Source organism: Toxotes jaculatrix, chromosome 10, assembly GCF_017976425.1.
Source record: "Toxotes jaculatrix isolate fToxJac2 chromosome 10, fToxJac2.pri, whole genome shotgun sequence".
In the NCBI taxonomy this organism is placed as follows: Eukaryota; Metazoa; Chordata; class Actinopteri; family Toxotidae; genus Toxotes; species Toxotes jaculatrix.
The window spans coordinates 20,079,812-20,094,119 of record NC_054403.1 but is presented as its reverse complement, the minus strand read 5'-3'; the positions used below and the strand labels follow the sequence as shown (position 1 = coordinate 20,094,119).

At 39.3% G+C, this 14,308-nt stretch overlaps 1 protein-coding gene across 7 annotated transcripts in view; it reads left to right on the top strand.

Annotated features, from left to right (window-relative positions):
• diaph2 (diaphanous-related formin 2) overlaps positions 1-14,308 on the top strand; it is a 372,649-nt gene that overhangs the window by 142,801 nt on the left and 215,540 nt on the right. The window lies entirely within an intron of this gene.

Genomic DNA, 14,308 nt, shown 5'->3' with positions numbered 1-14,308 from the left:
CTACACGTTTTTAATATATCTCATATGAATGGAAATTAGGCCCTTAAATATTAATGACAAGTAATTGGTTTATTGTAGGAGACTATATTATGTGTGTGTGCATCTGTGTCTCTGAGAGAGAGCGAGTGAGAGAGAGAGAGAGAGAGAGAGATTTCCTCTCATTCCTTCCTCATATTGCCTTGCTGTGATGTCCCACTGATTTTAATCTTCTCTTCTCAGATGAGAGCCATTCTGGCTATCACAGTGCACTTTAACTTTAGCCCTCTGAATATTAGCTTTCTTTGATACCTGCCGCTTACGGCCTCCCAACTCTACACCCTGCTAACTTTTATGTGCCTTCAGGTACACTGTAATGTTCATCAAAATCTGTCTCTTCAAAATAAATATCCCCCGTGCATCTAAATATTTTATTTCTCTTTCCCCACGCTCACTGCCTTGGATAATCTCAGCTAACACACACGTGTCAATTGTTATCTTTTCAGTCTAGTTCTCTGCTGGCCTTCAAAAGTATATATTTTTTGCCTCAGTTTGTCCTGTAATTTATCAGCATATTTAAGAAATCCCATTTCTTTCACCTTTATTATTTTAGGTTGTTACTATTGCACAAGCATTTTCTGCATCTTCATGGTAAAGTCAGTCTTTTCTGCCTAGAACTCTGTCAACAACACTTAGACAACCCATATATCTAGGTCCTAGTGTGCTCACATACTTAATCCTGATAAGTAAGGAAGAATGACACTAAGAGAAAGTCTGTGAAGTGACTGTACTCAAACAAAGAACACTGAATACCCAAGTTTCTTTTAACTTCATCCAGAATTTAATTCTTTTGATAGTTAAATGCTAATCTTACCTTGGCCTTGTTCTCTCTCTCTACCATTACATGACATTTACCAATGTCTGTATTTGTTATTTCCTACATAATAACAACCACCCCAGAAAATGTTTGCGTATATTAGTGCAATATCAGTATAATATATTCAAAAGTGATATGCAGTATTAAACAAAACGAAAAAGTATATTCAGTTTGTTTTGTGAGGCGTGTGTATCTGTGTGTGTCTCCCTGTGTGTCGTCAGACATATCCAGTGTCTGCATGCCTGCCTAATTGAGTGATAGGATGCTTATTAACAAGGGGGCTTTCCTTTAAAAAAAGGACAATGTCAGCACTGTCACTGGAGCTTTTCACATAGAAAAGCCCCAGTGGAGCTTCATTAACTCACCCCCATGATCCCAGACAGCAGAATATGGAGTGCATATCTAATCCAGCTCAGAAGTATGAGTACAAGAGCGGAGGGGTTTTATAGGGAATTCTTGATGTGTGATGCTTCGCTGTTCACTGTGTGGATACACTGCTGCATGGGATTGGCATTTTTGAGTGATGCATGGAAGGAGTGGAAAAGCTCTGTGGAAGTTTTGGGAGAAATGTTGGTTTTAGTTGTTTTTAGGCATTTTCAAAGATTAACTATGAATTGAAAATGGTTCAAATGCATAAGTTTGGGGATAATTATCATGTGGAAATGAAAATATCTTTGCTATTCCTCTTTGTTCTCTGATCTTTTCTTCATACTATAGTTGCACCATTTACACAAATCCACTGAGAACAATTCAGTGACACTCGAGATTCTATTAGCAACTTACACAGCTTTGTTTTCAGTCTTCTTGCCAGGTATTAATTTCAGGGGTTGATAGCTTTTGTTCTACTTAAGCAATGGTTGGTATTTTTTTCTCTGATAGGCTTGTAGACACAGTTTGTTTTTCAAGCTGTTACAACTCAACCACCCGCTGTATTTCATAATCTCCTTTTAAATGAGATCGAACACAAACTCTGTCGGCCACGCAGTTAACAGAATTCATCAGTTGTAATTGCAAATGTTTTACTAGTATGTCAGTTTTACACTTGTTGTCTAACTCCAACCTCTCCAAAAGTACTTTGGATCCAGCTCCATGTTGACTCACTATTTCCATACTGATCAAACAGTGAACACAAGCCATGTTTCTCCACTGACTAAAACAATGCCTGACAGTGCACAGTAGCCCACTGAGTTTGTTACATGGCATTAAGTTTAATTTGTCTTTGAGCCTCTTTGGTGGAATTGGTTTGTGACTACAAGTGGGCCAGGGGGTGACACTCCCACAGCCAATCTGACTGGAAAGACACAGAGAGGAGACAGAGGAGCACTGGGGGGGAAGAGAGCAACCGTGATGTCACATGCAGGATGGGTAAACAATCAGAGTCCTGCGTGTTCAAGATGGTGTCTCCTTGAATATAAACAATCATGACTGCTCACGCCACAGCAAGGTAAATTACTGCACAGACAGAAAAGGTTTAGATGAGAGAAGGCGAAAGTAAGGTAGACAGACCAGTCTGATTACAGATTGTGATCCACAGTCACCTGAAAAAAAGGGGGGAAAAAACTAAATAAAAACAAAAGAACAGAGTGACACTTGAGGGAAATTGTTAAAGCTGGGACCACTAAAATATAAAGCCGAATGACTTTGGTAACTGTTGGAGTCTGGTTTTGTGGATTTTAATTTCAACCCTGTCGAGTGCAACTCTTGTAGTTAAAATTTGTTTAGGTTTTTTGCATAATAGGTAAGGAATAACAACATGTTAATCAAATGCTAATAAAACATAGAGACAAATAGGCTGCAGTCTGACAGAGCCAACTCAGCAGCATGTTGGTATAGCTGTTTTATTGTATGATTTGGTGGCCCTGAATATTTCATTACTGAAGTAACTTCAGCTTTGCCTCACAGGTCTAGGTACCATTTGGCATGTCAGGTATCTTTGCTCATCAATAATGTACAATATCTATCTGCAAACAAGGAAAATGAGGCAGTACTTTTTTATTTGAGGTTCCACATTTGAGCCATGCATCTATCCAGTGTGAGTCATTTTGTTATTTACAGCAATAACTGCAGTTTAGAGATTGTGGGGAATAAACAGAGTTTGATAGTTAGTGTGACCAATACTAGATACACTGATTTTTAACAAAGAAAAGTGCTGTGTTTGTAGTAGTAATAGAAACTAGAAACACATCTTTGGAAAACACCCTGAGAAATGAAGGATGCAGTCCAAGAACATTTAAAGTGAAAGATTTGAGAGTTTTTCTCCAAAAACTGAGCACCACCTCTCCATAAACTGTCCATCCGCTTTTCCTCAGATTCCCTTCAAGATACACATATTGCTGCATCCTTTGCGCTTTACCTTTTATTTATTTTCCCTTCTTGTTCTTACTTCATCCCCTCCACCCCGTATATTTCTGTACTCTTCACCATCTTTCTCTCCCTGTCATCCCCCTTGAACTTAGTCAGTATCTTCCCCTCTTTTTTTATCTTATCATTGTCTTGCTGCAGTATCCACAGCATACATATTTTACATCTGTCTGTATTTCGTTGTCTGTAGGAATATTTGTCTTTTTCTGTTTTCCATCTCCATATCTGCTCTTTTTTTTGAAAAGTAAAGGAAATTAATTTTTCTTTGCTTTCAAGAAAGAGTGGCAAAAAATAACTTCTCTGAGCTTCTGATAATGATTCTGCTCATCTAACAAGCATACATGGTTATTTTTGAACAGCTTTATTTTTATTTGCCATATATAATACTTTTATCTTTCTTCAAGCGTCCTTTGAAGAATATTAATAGTGAAGTGATCATTTAAAATTTCACTTGTTAAATCAGGACAATGAGGCATGCAGGTATTGTTATGGTCAGGTGAAGTTAAAGAAAAATCACATGACTCTGTGCTTTTATTGTTGAGGGAGAACACTTTCTCTTTTTCCATAATTTGTTTCCTTCTTTGTTCTCTCCTTTTGACCATGGCCTATTAAACACACAGTATACTGTTGAAACTGCAGAAAAATCTTTAAGCGCTAATGCGATAAATGTGCAGAATACTGGTCAAGTCTGCTTTAAGTGCGAACCATTATTTTAGTGCTTTTGTATTGTTTTATTTTTGGTACCGTCTTTGTCGGTATGAACAAACAGAAAATTCACAAACTCTGAGGGTGCCTGGGCCTGCTGTGAAGCTACACTCAGATTAAGCCATTTTAAGCTTTAGGTCTTTTGGTGGTGTTGCACTGTTGTTGCATTTTTGCAAGTAAATGTAAACTACATCAGTCACTCTTCAGGATAGAGGCAGGGTCACGGGAATTTTGCATTTGCTTTTACTGTACACATGAGCACACTGAATCCAGCTGTAATGTTGCACCAAATCAAGCACATTTCCCTGAAACATTGACTCAGGTTACGCTAAAATCAGGCAGACCACTGAGTAGTATATTCCAGCTGGTGTTTCATCATCTTCACATTCTGTCCAGACCTTTGACGCCAGTTGCTCATCGCTAGATGAGGGTTGACTCATGTCAGTCCACGTATAAATGTTCTGCTGCATGAAAAGTACAGTTCCAGCTGCGGTTGGAGACTGCTTAGCAGGGGAGCTTGTGGTTTTAAAGAACAGACAGATTACTTTGACTGTGCGGATTTGCATTAAGGTGTTTCTGCTCTCCTGACCTTTCTTTTCACCTTTCCAACTCTCCTCCAATCCATCTCTGGCTGAGGTAAAGCAGCTTATTAACCTTTCTGAGGCCACAAGCATCTGCAGGATGGAAAGACACCGCAGACATACCGTGTTAGACAAATTAACCTTAGAGGATTGATACGCTTTGATTTTAATTTTAATCACACTAAGCAGCGAAACGCATTGGATATTTTATGTCTGATGTGAATGTGGAGAACATTTTACACTTTTCATTAAAGTTCTGTTCTGCTCAGTTCCGTACTGAAATGGAGATTTAAGCTGGAAGAATAGCAGTGACATGTTTCTTAGTATTTTCTCATTTATACTTTAGAAACTTTGTTGAAAGTATTGTTAGAGATGTATTTGTCTTGCGGTGTCTCTGTGTGATCAGTCTTTTTACACTGTTGCTGTTGCTACTTGTGTCCTCTTTTCCTTGCAAGTGATGACCCCTCCTACTAGCCACAATACTACACATCACTGCACGTGATGTTAAATTGAAGGAAACAGAACAAAACTAACTACACAGCTCTGCATGTATTTACCCTCATTTCCGTACTGATTGGTGCATGTAACCAGGCTTTTCATTTTGGAGCTGTTCCCACCTCTCACCAGTTACCTGTCCCTATTGGTCTGGGCCAGCTTCTTCCAATGAAGCGTTATACATCTTTTACAAAAGCTGCTACAGCTGTATCTATAATTGACTATCTATAATTGGTTGTGTGAAACCCCCCTGCAATGCAATTAGAGGTCCCGCAGTGAGGTGAAAGCTAGAGAAAGACAGGTGCATCAGGGTCAACTCGTAGCCCATTATTCTGCCCCTGACATGGGTGGTCGGCCCACCAGGAGGGTGCCTGCAGGGCAAAAAGCAAGCAACTTCACAATACTCTCCTTTGTTCTCCCCAAGAGAGTTTAAAATGAGTGAGACAAACAAATAGTTGCGTGTGTTGTTAATGTGGTGTTAATGTTTCCTTAGTTTCTCCAGTTTGAATGGCTGCAGTAAGCAGCAGACTGTAATAAGTGCTGATAACAGGCAGACAAGAGGGCCAGTGGAAATACTCTGGGGTTAATTGTTTGTGTGTCACTGCTGCATTTTGCCTTGCTCTGCTGGCGTTAGCCAAAGCTAGCACAGTGGTGGAAGCAGAGGCTTGTGCCAAGATGTGATGAGCGAGCGGTGTAGTGGATGACTAAGCAGGGCACGCTGGCCACTCGAGCCCATGAATTCCTCTCTACATGTGAGGCTTGGTTTGTTCATTAAAGGTGTGGGAGACAGTTTGACCTCAGGCAAGTCTCAAATGACCCCACTCTCTGTAAATGCTTCATTAGCTTTGCTTCTCCCATACTGGACTGCCTCACTTAATCTACGCTTCAACTTGCTCCACCTAAGTTGTGTACATAGCATGTTTGTGTTTGTGTGTGTGCTGGTGCGTGCATATATTTGTATGTGTGTTAATGAGGGCTCCTGGTGGTGTGTAATTAACACAACAGCAAATGTCCCCAAAGGGTAAGATTAACGTTGAACACATTAGACACAATGGAGCCCGGGAGAGACTTTTTTTTTGGCAATTAAATGTTTTTGTGTGTGTGTCTGTGTCTGCGTAAGTCAGACCATAACTCATGTTGGCATAACTGTATTGCTGCCACTTCTGCCTCTCAGACGCACACACACACACATAAACACACACTAACACGCGCTCACACAAAGCCAGCAGTCCCTCTGGATTTGCCGGCTCCTCACATGCAGACTGGCAGGATTCTGTCTGCCTTCCTTTCCCGACCGCCTCCTCCACAAAGCCTGGTCCAACAAAGATAAACACATGCTGGGTAGATTATTAGAGAAGTACCAAGGGCCCCACAGCAGAGCAGCCAGTGCACCATTGTTCTCCAAACGCGGTGGTACCTTGTAGAATCCGATGCAGTCACCCCCAGGGTGTTCTGATACGTACTTAGACACAGGTGGGCGCTGATACCAGCATGAGAGCTACAACAGACTCCAATGACATTTCATTGTCAAAAGAAACTCCCGGCACATTGTTTTCACTAATGGCATTGCTGGTGGTCTGGATGCTCTTGCAGCTTCAAAGGTAGGAATGGAAACTTGGCAGTTGTTTGCAGATGCATGATACAGATAAGGTAGACAGTGTCCACATCATTATTATTATTATTGGTGATTGTGAGTGTGAAAGGCCTTCAATGAGTAAGCACTCGATGGAGGCACTCACCTTCTGTCTTAACAAATTTCACCTGCCTTAGTGACACTGTTGCACCAAAGAACTTCTAAAACAGATCTCAGCTAACTTGCCGAAAAGACACAAATATACTCTTAAGCATCTTACCTGTAAAGTCTGTTGCCAAAGCAGGATTTTATTTCCAGAAGAATATCTTATATTTCAACAATGTGTGATTCCTGCGGTTTGTTTTTATGTGGTCGTGTTTGTTTTATATGGGTGTGCATGCTTGCTTGTATATGTCTTTATATAGTAGGTGCTGAAAGTCTGCTTTGGTGTCCAGGAAACAGTTGAGGGAATGGTGAGAGATAACCTTGTTGAGTTTACACCGTGCTGTGGGACAGTTTGTTGCTGTTGTTCTTGACTGATGCACTGAGAACAACAGAGAGAGAGAGAGAGAGAGAGAGAGAGAGAGAGAGAGAGGCAGAGGGCATAGGCAGGAAACTATATAACTTCTTGTCATAAAGCAAGACATGCCACCCTGCAAGACATTTTTTTTTCTTTTCTGTATAATGTAATAGAATTTTCCTTCTTTCTGTCTCTGATTCTGAGTATTTCTCATTTTATGTTATCAGTAACTTGTTCCTTTATTCCATGTTCTCTATGCCACTACTTTGTGATCAATGTATTCTATGCATTATTTGTCTATAGACTGTGACATGATTTTTGATCAGAACCTCAATGAACTGTTTCCGAACTGACTAGAGTGAGAGAGATATGTGAGGAGTGTGTGTGAAAGAGTGAGCACAAGAAAAGAAAAAATGAGATGGGGCGAGAAGTCAGACGTAGATGGTGCACACACGAAAGAGATGTTTTAAGAAGTCGTATTATTTGAGATGAAGGGAGTGATAGAGGGAGAAGGATGTGATAAGTATACCGGTGGAGGCTGTTATTGCTGCTAAGGAAAATGATAACATTTCTCAGTAGAGGATTTGTGCATACAGCACCACAGTTCTGTCAGCTTTATTGGATCAGGAGTTAGCTGTGAGATTTCTAAATTATCTTCCTTCACTGGCAAAAAGACATTACTCTCTTATTACTTTGGTATTCTGTTGATTTCAGATGTGTCTGGGAAAATAGCTGAATTTTTGAATTTTCCAAAGGTCAGGTAGTGTCATCGATTGATGGTGGTGACACCTACGGGTTCAGGAGTAAATGTATGGGCACACATTCACTCTTGCCTCTTTGTTTCTCTGTGACACATGTAGAGCTTGAAATACACACTCGGACATACACACACTGACCTCGACAGGCTGCCTGCACTTGTATTATTGCTCTGTCTGTTGTAATTAAGAAAAACAAGCCGTCAAACCAACAATCAACATTGGTTCAGTGGTAAATTTTTCTCCACTGAATGTGGCTTGATGTCAGTGTCCTCCAGCACAGTGAAAATAAGCCCCAATTAATGTGACACATTCTCACCAGAAAATATGAATAGCTCTTTTTCCAACAGTACCACAATTCAAGGTCTCTAAAGCAGTTAATCACTGATCAGAGCTGGCAGGTCAAGGGTATATTGCTACCGTCCAACAATCATCACTGAACAAGCTGCCAAACCTAGAGGAAAGATATTCCTGCTCTCTAGTGCTAGTCTGAGTCAGCACAAGCAATCTCTCACCTGCAACATAACATTGTCATTTATCTGCTTTTTGGGAAAAGAGCACCATAAACATGCGAGAAGAGCCCAGCGGGGAAAATGTTATGTTAGCAATTTCCATCAAAATGAAAATCAAATGCATATCACAAGTGTCAGAGATCAAGTAATTTTTTCTTGCATTTTTTGGAAAGCAGCCAAGAAACTGAGGGTATTTATGGCAACAATTTATGATGACATTAAAGTGGAAAATAAAGCAACCATTTGCCTTTGTGAAGCTATAACTAATGTTTTTTTTTTTCTTATTTGATTAATTGCTTATGGATTTTATTTCTAATTGGAATTGATTGATTTTCTGACAACCACCTAAGTCATTAAATGATCAATCTGTTCAGCACTTACTAATTCATATCGAAGCATTGAGTTTATGACAGTCATATGATAATGTAGTATTTATGTATACGGGATGACTTGCTGAAGTTGCTGAGAGTTTTTCTCACTGAACACATGCATTGTCATTTTTGAAATGTGAGTTAGATAAACATCCATAAACTTAAGGTTGTACCCAAGCTGCTTGTTTGATGACACTTGTAGCCAAGTACAGTCTTTCAGTAGGAGATAAGTGAAAATAAATCAGTCCTTAAACTGCCTACGTCCGTAGGATCTCAAATTAAAATAAATGATTATCCCTCTTTGGTTACAAAGCCTTTTTCATATCTTGTTAGTTATTCAGGTCTAGTGTTATTGACTATTTCTGAGTTTTTCACTAACATGTTTTTTTTTGTGATTGCTCTTGAAATATTAATTAGATGAATAAAACTGTTTACAATGAATTTATCTTAAGTACAGTGTAGACCACAGCAAAGCTTTTGGTTGTACTGTAAATCTGTGGCTGTAGATGTATTTTCTTTCCTGTTCTATTTTAAGTGAAGCATGTTAGTCATTTGTATGCCAAAGTCTCTGTTATGCTTCTAAGAATAATTTATTCACATATGTTAACCTATCATCATTCCACTTGAGGTGCTGTTATCAGAGAGTTTTTCCACCAGTAGGGGGCACTGTGATACAGGCCAATGACTGTAGCCTCTCTGAGGTTTGCATCTGTGGTTAGTGGAGGGAAGTACACATCCTCTCCCAGCCTCATTGGAGTTTGTAAATCATAGACCTACCTAATACAAGCCAACACAACATATCCACCATCAAAATTTCATCAGATCACACAGTGAGGGGTTTCTGTATGTTGTGACGGGGACCGATCTGGATGTTTGAACTGTGCCGACCCAGAATCGATGTGAACTCATTTTCTGAAGGAATGCCAAAGTATTAACTTTCACATTTTTCATTTCCCAGGGGAGTAAGTGTATTTCAATGCCACGGTCAATCTGGTTTTTATCTGGTAATGGTTTGTGTCAAGACCAGTTGAACCTTTTCTCTCAGGAGTTTGTGTCCGCAAGAGCGTGAGTTTACCGCTGGATGTCATTGAGAAGATTAAATGTGTTTGGTGAAAGAATGTTGGCTCTTTTGCTCTATGTGTGGAGAAAGTAAAGCAAAGGACAAACTGTTTCTTAAAAATTTAGTGTTAGTAACTGGTTGTGGAAATGTTAAAAGGTTATTTGATACATGGATCTACGTAAAGTAAACTGTGTCATTAGGAATATAATAATGCTCCTTTTAGACTTCATTAGATTAAACAGCACTTTTTAACTGGTTTCGTTGTAAAATGTAGTGGACATGACTGATGGCCATGCAGTGAGAATGTTTTGTTTGTGTTTGATATGTCTGTCTTACCAATCCCTAGTGTAGGCATATACTGTACATAGCCATCATACAGACTTTAGGTACTGGGCTGTGGATTGATTGCCGCCTTTTAAACCATTGACTGCATAGAGCCTATGGTATGTGCAGCTGAGCAGCGTTTCCCCCTGGAAAGACAATCCTTGAATATTTCATAACAAGCCAAGTGAAAATATTTTCATTGGACCAGGTGCATTAACAATTGATACCATCCAGAACAATTCATGCCAGGTTCATGCTTATTGCTATCAATGTGTCATTTCAGTAATTGTCAATCCACTTGTTTAATCTAACGAAGTCTAATGATCAATGGTCTGTGTCTTGGCACTGATTATACAATTATTTGTAATGTGCAACATTGATGCTAATTTTCTATTTTCTTTACTCTGCTATCACAGGCTCTCAGCTCACTGGATGGCCAGTACTCAATTAGCCTGTTCTTAGACATGGTCCTTGCAGTGAAGCAGGCACGTAATTACTTGTCTAACACCCGAAGTAGTCTACACACATGTACACGTGTTATTGCTCTCATTTAGCAAACATACATAAGATCTTGATCACATGATCATTTTTAGTGTTGTTATTTGTTAGGTTTTAGCACAGTCAATTAAAATTAATGTCTCCTGGGTTATGAGACACGTGGAGATAATATTCACAATTTGAATGGTGTTCAGTTTTCACTTGCATGCCTGTTGCATACGCCTCTTTTGAAATGTGCATTTGACAGTTTAGTTGGTATTGTATATAGTCTACTTAAAATCTCAAAGACATGCCTCGTGTAGGCCTTAGCTTGGTGCTTTAGTAAATCTCGTAACCATAGTCAACATTTTGCTGTCTTACATTGTGTACTACATAACAGATATTTAAATTTTGCTGTGCCAAGTCTTCCATTTAATAGGCCAAGAGTTCTCAAGCCTGTATAAATTATGAAGTGTTTTATCAATATCAAATAAACAATTGCTGGTGTGTAGCTTGAGAATACAAGGATGGAGAGAGGACCCTTTTAGGCTTCTTTCTTTCCCTCATAGTCCATTTTAAGTGATTCCCTTCCACTGTCGTTCATTGACCAGTCATCATTGCTTATGCAGGGAAGTACACACCACACAAAATTGTGTTTCTTCTTCTGCTCTCCTCTCTCACCCTTTCCTCTCTGTCTAATGTTCAAAATCTTGAAGGACAGATCTACAAAGCTCTTTGCACGTTATTTCTGATTCATTCTTTGTCTAGGCACGTGCTTATTATTTATCAAACAGGCGCACCAGCCAGGAAGTTGTCGTCTGAGGCACACCTTGCTTGTAAACAGTGGAGTGCTCTTTTTCTATTTTTGCATAAGCATTTGAGAGAGGAATGCAGAGATGATGAGCAGAGATGTGATGAGTGTGGGTGCATTTCACTGGATTTGCTGAAGTTCACAATTTGTGAGGGTTAATTTTGCGTGGAAAATTGTCTGAATCTAAATATCAGCTGCAGATTTATTCTGGTACATTAAAGGAAGACTGTAATTCAGAATAGAAAATGTAACTAACCTGTTTTATTTAGTAATAATCACAGAGACAAGTAAATGTGCAGAGTCTATAGCCCCAACAATGCAAGAGTTTTGAGGCCAGAACTGATACCGATATTTGGCAGTTTAAAAATCAAATAACATTATATCAACCAATAGTAATTTTTATTTAAACTTAAACACATAACTTAAACAAACAAACCTGATGCGTATGCTTCTGTAAAGAATTGTGAGCAAGATGCTGTACAGGACATTTTACAGGTGAAAAATCAATATCTCAGTCTGTGGTGGACAAACTGATGGTGACACTATTCCTAAATAACCTCAACCTTCTTTGGCATTTCAGTGTCTTGTTATTGACATTGCAGTATCGGCTGACATGTACACTGATACTGATATATCTGCAATAAGCTAATATTGGCTAATTTATTTAGCACTAGTGGGATCCCCACAAAAAAGTAGGCAGGGAAATTGCAATAACTTGGAAAATGGTTTTGTACAAACAGACACTTTACACATAACTGCTCTAAGATATGGTGTTTCCATAATTTTATATAGTTAATACATGTAAATACAATCTCTCAACTACAAACTGTGAGGCAAGGGATTTTTATGTTCTTTTTCTAAAATCTTGTCTCACCTAACCTGTTACCATAAGCAAAGTATCATGGGAAAGACGAACTCCAAAGGTGTGGATCATTTTACAATATGGTTACCAAGGCTTCTGGTGGGATTTCCAATTAAGATGCAATCTGTTATCTGTTCAGACGACTAATAAGCACAACAAAGCCATGGAGGAGACCCCATGGAATTCATATCAGACCACTCGAAATAACCATCAAGCCCTTCTATCTGATGCACTGCCAATACCTGCTCACTTTCCCAATTAAAACCCCAGGCAGATTGTTCTCCTGTTAATAAGGAATGTATTAGGGCTACTGTCGTTGTGACATGTAATGGGTAGACGCCAGTTAACTGTGTGGGCAGAGAGCATTTCATGTTGTTTGTGGGCTTCTTTTTATCTGAAATCAATGTGTGTGGTCCTTCATACGTGTGTGCACAGACACAACTGCATGCTATGAGAGGGTACTATGGGTCAGCACTGATGTGTTCTTCTGTGATAATTAGGACTGTGCTGTGCCCAATCAGACGCAGAGACCACCAGTGAAAGCACAGCATTGATGACCTTCTTTTCATGATAAAGCCAATTACAACATGAAAATGAGAAAGAAAGAGTGAAACAATGATGGAAATGAGTTGCAAAGGGAAGAAGACAAGGACATGCATGTCTCCTGTTTTTCACATAATAGTTTCTTATTAGCATTTCTGGGCCTTGTGACTGAATGTGACCAAAGCCTTCAAACACATATTGGAACTAAGTGTTACTTTTGCTGTTGCTTTGATTTGGTGTATGTGTGTGGGTGCATGTGGGGTTGCGAAAGCATTCAAGTTGCCAAGCAGTACATTTTATCTTTCTGAAAATTAGACTCTTTCATTTTTTAATTTTTTGGGAGCTGTGTCAGAGAGGTGTTGATCAGTATGATCATTTTTGAGGCTGAAAATTATTATGGTTGTGTTTGTGCTGTAATGAGCCATGCACCCAATGTTTGGCCTGGTAAGGTACGCCTGACATAGTGCATCAGATAAAGCAGCACTGCAAACTACAGCCTCAAAAATTAGATTATCCAGGTGTTGCTTTTATTGTGTTCCTCCCCTCTGCATGTGAGGTTGTTGTTGGATGTGTGTGTTTGTGTGCATGAGGGGGGCATGCGTGTGGATTTCTCCTTCACCAGGGGAACTTGCTGGCTTGGCAGTGGAAGATATGAGAATTTCTGGCTCGGTTGAAGGTTGATAGGCCCACATGCACACATCCCCACAGAGATTAAGCACCATGGGCAAGCCTCTCCTCAGGGCAAATGGCACCGGATAGAAAATATGTCTCCTTCATAGTATGTCTTCTGTCTCTCCTTGTGATACAGACCCATCATGCACAAAGGCACAACCACTCATTAAGGTGCACACACGAACAATTGTGTAAACTCACAGGCATGCACACAGATAGGCAAGAGAGTCTGGATCCAGACTGTTTCAAGGCAGAGAGAGAGGCTAAAGTAGATGCTGTAGTTTAATTAGTCTCTGCCAGAACCCACTGAGAATTGCTCCTGAATTTGACACTGTTTTTCAAATGTCACTGGCAAGTGCTTTACTTAGAATGAAATGCGAGTCATTATTCAGATTGTGTCACGTTCATGCTGTTTTATTTTTTTTCTCCTTTGGTTTCCTTGGAATAGCATTGTAATTAATGATAATTTAATAACTATGTGCCACATGATGGATACGGTATAATGCTATTTTGGAAACCCTTCAGAATGACCTGTCGGCTGAAGAATCTGCAAATACACAATCAGCAGATGTGAGCAAATGAAAATAAAATGGCTGCTAGCCACTGATGGACGAACAGAATGATAGCCAAAGCAGTTTGTCACTGTTTCATCCCGCATGTATCACACAACTGCCAAGCTGTATACATTTTAAATAGTAGCTGATAACTTGATATTCTAATATTAAAAAAGTACAGTAAGTGAGCCTTTTTTTTTTTCAAAATTAATTGATACAGTTTGAAAAAAAATGTTCATTTTTTAAAGCAAAATATATTTAGTCTTATTAACTTCTCAG